The sequence below is a fragment of the Lissotriton helveticus genome, chromosome 7, assembly GCF_964261635.1.
Source record: "Lissotriton helveticus chromosome 7, aLisHel1.1, whole genome shotgun sequence".
NCBI lineage: Eukaryota > Metazoa > Chordata > Amphibia > Caudata > Salamandridae > Lissotriton > Lissotriton helveticus.
Genome location: NC_136068.1, coordinates 3,441,043 through 3,447,042, shown reverse-complemented (window position 1 = coordinate 3,447,042; position 6,000 = coordinate 3,441,043). Strand labels below are relative to the sequence as shown.

At 62.1% G+C, this 6,000-nt stretch overlaps 1 protein-coding gene across 1 annotated transcript in view; it reads left to right on the top strand.

Annotated features, from left to right (window-relative positions):
* Nucleotides 1-214: 214 nt before the first annotated feature.
* LOC144766554 (uncharacterized) overlaps nt 215-6,000 on the top strand; it is a 70,921-nt gene continuing 65,135 nt past the window's right edge. Inside the window, exon 1 of the mRNA XM_078650359.1 lies at nt 215-349. The gene's annotated coding sequence lies outside the window, so the exon portion shown is untranslated. The remainder of the gene's footprint in view (nt 350-6,000) is intronic.

The window sequence follows — 6,000 nt, the reverse complement described above, 5'->3', positions numbered from 1 at the left end:
GGGCCCTGGGGGTGGAGGTGGGTGGGACGGTGGAGGGGGCCGGGGCCCTGGGGGAGGAGGTGGGTGGGAGGGTGGAGGGGGCTGGGGCCCTGGGGGTGGAGGAGGCCGGGCCCTGGGGGTGGAGGAGTCCGGGACCCTGGGGGTGGAGGTGGGTGGGAGGGTGGAGGGGGCCGGGGCCCTGGGGGTAGAGGTGGGTGGGAGGGTGGAGGGATGACCGCCCATGAGCTGACGGTCACTGCACCTGCTCTGTTTGCTGAGTTGGGTCACAGGAGTGATTCACTCGAGGGCGGCCTCTAAGGCCAGAACAGGAGCCAGGCAGTCTGACTCTAACCCTGGTACAACACTGAAGGTAAGAGACGTTTGTGCAGGGAGGTGTCTGCAGGTAAGAGGGGGGTCTGTGCAGGGAGGTGTCTGCAGGTAAGAGGGGGGTCTGTGCAGGGAGGTGTCTGCAGGTAAGAGGGGGGTCTGTGCAGGGAGGTGTCTGCAGGTAAGAGGGGGGTCTGTGCAGGGAGGTGTCTGCAGGTAAGGGGGGGTCTGTGCAGGGAGGTGTCTGCAGGTGAGAGGGAGGTCTGTGCAGGGAGGTGTCTGCAGGTAAGAGGGGGGTCTGTGCAGGGAGGTGTCTGCAGGTAAGAGGGGGGTCTGTGCAGGGAGGTGTCTGCAGGTAAGGGGGGTCTGTGCAGGGAGGTGTCTGCAGGTAAGAGGGGGGGTCTGTGCAGGGAGGTGTCTGCAGGTAAGAGGGGGGTCTGTGCAGGGAGGTGTCTGCAGGTAAGGGGGGGTCTGTGCAGGGAGGTGTCTGCAGGTGAGAGGGAGGTCTGTGCAGGGAGGTGTCTGCAGGTAAGAGGGGGGTCTGTGCAGGGAGGTGTCTGCAGGTAAGAGGGGGGTCTGTGCAGAGAGGTGTCTGCAGGTAAGAAGGGGGTCTGTGCAGGGAGGTGTCTGCAGGTAAGAGGGGGGTCTGTGCAGGGAGGTGTCTGCAGGTAAGAGGGGTCTGTGCAGGGAGGTGTCTGCAGGTAAGAGGGGTCTGTGCAGGGAGGTGTCTGCAGGTAAGAGGGGGGTCTGTGCAGGGAGGTGTCTGCAGGTAAGAGGGGTCTGTGCAGGGAGGTGTCTGCAGGTAAGAGGGGGGTCTGTGCAGGGAGGTGTCTGCAGGTAAGAAGGGGGGTCTGTGCAGGGAGGTGTCTGCAGGGAAGGTGGGGGGTCTGTGCAGGGAGGTGTCTGCAGGTAAGGTGGGTCTGTGCAGGGAGGTGTCTGCAGGTAAGAAGGGGGGTCTGTCCAGGGAGGTGTCTGTTGGTAAGAGGGGGGTCTGTGCAGGGAGGTGTCTGCAGGTAAGGTGGGTCTGTGCAGGGAGTTGTCTGCAGGTAAGAAGGGGGGTCTGTGCAGGGAGGTGTCTGCAGTTAAGAGGGGGTTTGTGCAGGGAGGTGTCTGCAGGTAAGAGGGGGGTCTGTGCAGGGAGGTGTCTGTTGGTAAGAGGGGGGTCTGTGCAGGGAGGTGTCTGCAGGTAAGAGGGGGGTCTGTGCAGGGAGGTGTCTGCAGGTAAGAGGGGTCTGTGCAGGGAGGTGTCTGCAGGTAAGAGGGGGTTCTGTGCAGGGAGGTGTCTGCAGGTAAGAAGGGGGGTCTGTGCAGGGAGGTGTCTGCAGGTAAGAGGGGTCTGTGCAGGGAGGTGTCTGCAGGGAAGGTATGGGGTCTGTGCAGGGAGGTGTCTGTTGGTAAGAGGGGGGTCTGTGCAGGGAGGTGTCTGCAGGTAAGGTGGGTCTGTGCAGGGAGTTGTCTGCAGGTAAGAAGGGGGGTCTGTGCAGGGAGGTGTCTGCAGTTAAGAGGGGGTTTGTGCAGGGAGGTGTCTGCAGGTAAGAGGGGGTTTGTGCAGGGAGGTGTCTGCAGGTAGGAGGGGGGTCGGTGCAGGGAGGTGTCTGTTGGTAAGAGGGGTCTGTGCAGGGAGGTGCCTGCAGGTAAGGTGGGTCTGTGCAGGGAGGTGTCTGCAGGTAAGAAGGGGGGTCTGTGCAGGGAGGTGTCTGCAGGTAAGAGGGGGTTTGTGCAGGGAGGTGTCTTCAGGTAAGAGGGGGGTCTGTGCAGGGAGGTGTCTGCAGGTAAAGGGGGTCTGTGCAGGGAGGTGTCTGCAGGTAAGAGGGTCTGTGCAGGGAGGTGTCTGCAGGTTAGAGAGGGGGTATGTGCAGGGAGGTGTCTGCAGGTAAGGTGGGTCTGTGCATGGAGGTGTCTGCAGGTAAGAAGGGTATGTGCAGGGAGGTGTCTGCAGGTAAGAGGGGGGTCTGTGCAGGGAGGTGTCTGCAGGTAAGAGGGGGTCTGTGCAGGGAGGTGTCTGCAGGTAAGAAGGGGGGTCTGTGCAGGGAGGTGTCTGTTGGTAAGAGAAGGGTCTGTGCAGTGAGGTGTCTGCAGGTAAGAAGGGGGTCTGTGCAGGGAGGTGTCTGTTGGTAAGAGGGGGGTCTGTGCAGGGAGGTGTCTGCAGGTAGGAAGGGGGTCTGTGCAGGGAGGTGTCTGCAGGTAAGAGGAGGGTCTGTGCAGGGAGGTGTCTGCAGGTAAGGTGGGTCTGTGCAGGGAGGTGTCTGCAGGTAAGAGGGGGGTCTGTGCAGGGAGGTGTCTGCAGGTAAGGTGGGTCTGTGCATGGTGGTGTCTGCAGGTAAGAGGGGGGTCTGTGCAGGGAGGTGTCTGCAGGTGAGGGGGGGTCTGTGCAGGGAGGTGTCTGCAGGTAAGGTGGGTCTTTGCAGGGAGATGTCTGCAGGTAAGAGGGGGGTCTGTGCAGGGAGGTGTCTGCAGGTAAGAGGGGGGTCTGTGCAGGAAGGTGTCTTCAGGTAAGAGGGGGGTCTGTGCAGGGAGGTGTCTGTAGGTAAGAGGGGGTCTGTGGAGGCAGGTGTCTGCAGGTAAGAGGGGGTCTGTGCATGGAGGTGTCTTCAGGTAAGAGAGGTCTGTGCAGGGAGGTGTCTGCAGGTAAGTGGGGTCTGTGCAGGAAGGTGTCTTCAGGTAAGAGGGGGTCTGTGCAGGGAGGTGTCTGCAGGTAAGAAGGGGGGTCTGTGCAGGGAGGTGTCTGCAGGTAAGAGGGGGGTCTGTGCAGGGAGGTGTCTGCAGGTAAGGGGGGTCTAAGCAAGGAGGTGTCTGCAGGGAAGGTGGGTCTGTGCAGGGAGGTGTCTGCAGGTAAGAGGGGGTCTGTGCATGGAGGTGTCTTCAGGTAAGAGAGGTCTGTGCAGGGAGGTGTCTGCAGGTAAATGGGGTCTGTGCAGGAAGGTGTCTTCAGGTAAGAGGGGGTCTGTGCAGGGAGGTGTCTGCAGGTAAGAAGGGGGGTCTGTGCAGGGAGGTGTCTGCAGGTAAGAGGGGGGTCTGTGCAGGGAGGTGTCTGCAGGTAAGGGGGGTCTAAGCAAGGAGGCGTCTGCAGGGAAGGTGGGTCTGTGCAGGGAGGTGTCTGCAGGTAAGAAGGGGGGTCTGTGCAGGGAGGTGTCTGTTGGTAAGAGGGGGGTCTGTGCAGGGGGGTGTCTGCAGGTAAGAGGGGGGTCTGTGCAGGGAGGTGTCTGCAGGTAAGAGGGGGGTCTTTGCAGGGAGGTGTCTGCAGGTAAGGTGGGTCTGTGCAGGGAGGTGTCTGCAGGTAAGAAGGGGGGTCTGTGCAGGGAGGTGTCTGTTGGTAAGAGGGGGGTCTGTGCAGGGAGGTGTCTGCAGGTAAGGTGGGTCTGTGCAGGGAGGTGTCTGCAGGTAAGAGGGGGGTCTGTGCAGGGAGGTGTCTGCAGGTAAGAGGGGGGTCTGTGCAGGGAGGTGTCTTCAGGTAAGAGGGGGTCTGTGCAGGGAGGTGTCTACAGGTAAGAGGGGGGTCTGTGCAGGGAGGTGTCTTCAGGTAAGAGGGGGTCTGTGCAGGGAGGTGTCTGCAGGTAAGAGGGGTCTGTGGAGGGAGGTGTCTGTAGGTAAGGGGGGGTCTGTGCAGGGAGGTGTCTGCATGTAAGAGGGGGGTCTGTGCAGGGAGGTGTCTACAGGTGAGAGGGGGGTCTGTGCAGGGAGGTGTCTGCAGGTAAGAGGGGGTCTCTGCAGGGAGGTGTCTACAGGTAAGAGGGGGGTCTGTGGAGGGAGGTGTCTTCAGGTAAGAGGGGGGTCTGTGCAGGGAGGTGTCTGCAGGTAAGAGGGGGGTCTGTGCAGGGAGGTGTCTGCAGGGAAGGTGGGGGGTCTGTGCAGGGAGGTGTCTGCAGGTAAGAAGGGGGGTCTGTCCAGGGAGGTGTCTGTTGGTAAGAGGGGGGTCTGTGCAGGGAGGTGTCTGCAGGTAAGGTGGGTCTGTGCAGGGAGGTGTCTGCAGGTAAGAGGGGGGTCTGTGCAGGGAGGTGTCTGCAGGTAAGAGGGGGGTCTGTGCAGGGAGGTGTCTGCAGGTAAGAGGGGGGTCTGTGCAGGGAGGTGTCTGCAGGTAAGGTGGGTCTGTGCAGGGAGGTGTCTGTTGGTAAGAGGGGGGTCTATGCAGGGAGGTGTCTGCAGGTAAGGTGGGTCTGTGCAGGGAGGTGTCTGCAGATAAGAGGGGGGTCTGTGCAGGGAGGTGTGTTAGACGGGGACCCTGAGGGTCGGCCGGATACTGAGGGAGAGATCCCCGAGGGGGACCGTCTCCGGCGATCGTACAGACAAGTTACTTCCCTCCCCACAAACAGGCACCACACCAAGTCGAGTTCAATGCTTTATATAAGGTTCTTAAGGCAAGGATATCAACGATACAGGATATCTCGGACCCGGGGGTCCTCTCACTTCTAGTCTCTGTAGGGAAAGGGGGTAGCGGGACAGTCTTGGTACCGGATCGGTACAGGTAGTGGTAAGGGGCGAGCTCACAATCCTCGAGCTGGAGGGTCTGTGGATCGGGCCGCGGCAGCGCCAGCAGGCCAAGATGGTAGTCTCACGAGGCAGAGGGCCGCGGCAGCGCCAGCAGGCCAAGTCGATGGTTTCACGAGGCAGAGGGCCGCGGCAGCGCCAGCAGGCCAAGATGGTTTCACTAGGCAGAGGGCCGCGGCAGCGCCAGCAGGCCAAGACGATGGTTTCACGAGGCAGAGGGCCTCGGCAGCGCCAGCAGGCCAAGATGGTTTCACTAGGCAGAGGGCCGCGGCAGCGCCAGCAGGCCAAGACGATGGTTTCACGAGGCAGAGGGCCGCGGCAGCGCCAGCAGGCCAAGATGGGTTCACGAGGCAGAGGGCCGCGGCAGCGCCAGCAGGCCAGTCACGGATGAGTTCTTCTCGGGTCTCTCGACTCCAGGATACCACTCCTTCCTGGTCTGGTACTGCCCCAGTTATAGGTCTGGTCCCCTTTGATGTCCGGACCCTCGCGCCTGGGGGCCGGGAGGTCCGGGATGAGGGAGTCCAGACACCCAGCAGGGGGGTGGAGCCAGCTCCCAGGGCGGCCGGGGGTGATCGACACCTGGCGGAGGAGAGCCGTTGACGATTCCTTCTCCCATTGACTTGCCAAGTGGTCACTCTGCCTCCTGGGGGGAGGTTGGTGCCCCGATGTCGGGGCCGGCCGGGCCCAGGGTTAGGGTCGAGTTGAGGCCACGCGGCCTCGTGCTGCAGTGCCCCAAGATGGCGGCCGGTTCGATGTCGTGGTGTGGATGGTGACCCGGGCCAGCTGGGTCCGGGGCTGGTGTCTTGTAGTGGAGGGATTGCAGGGTACTTCGGGTTGTCGTTTGGGGACTCTGGCTGGGGATGCAGGGAGAGCCAGGGTCCAGGTCCTACTGCGGGGAGGGGGGACAGCCCGACCATGCGGCCTGTCCAACATGCGTCCCCCCCAGCTGAAGGCGGGGAGAGTCAGCCATCTTCCTGGGGACTCTCCTCGCTGAGGCGGAAAAAGCGTGACAGGCCGTCGGCGTTGGCGTGGTCCTGGCCTGGACGATGTTCCACCGTGAAGTCCATCCCCTGCAGGGAGATGGACCAGCGCAACAGCTTCGGGTTTTCCCCCCGCATTTGCATCAGCCATTGCAGGGGTCGGTGGTCTGTTTGCACCCGGAAGTGGGTGCCGAAGAGGTATGGCCGGAGCTTCTTGAGTGCCCAGACT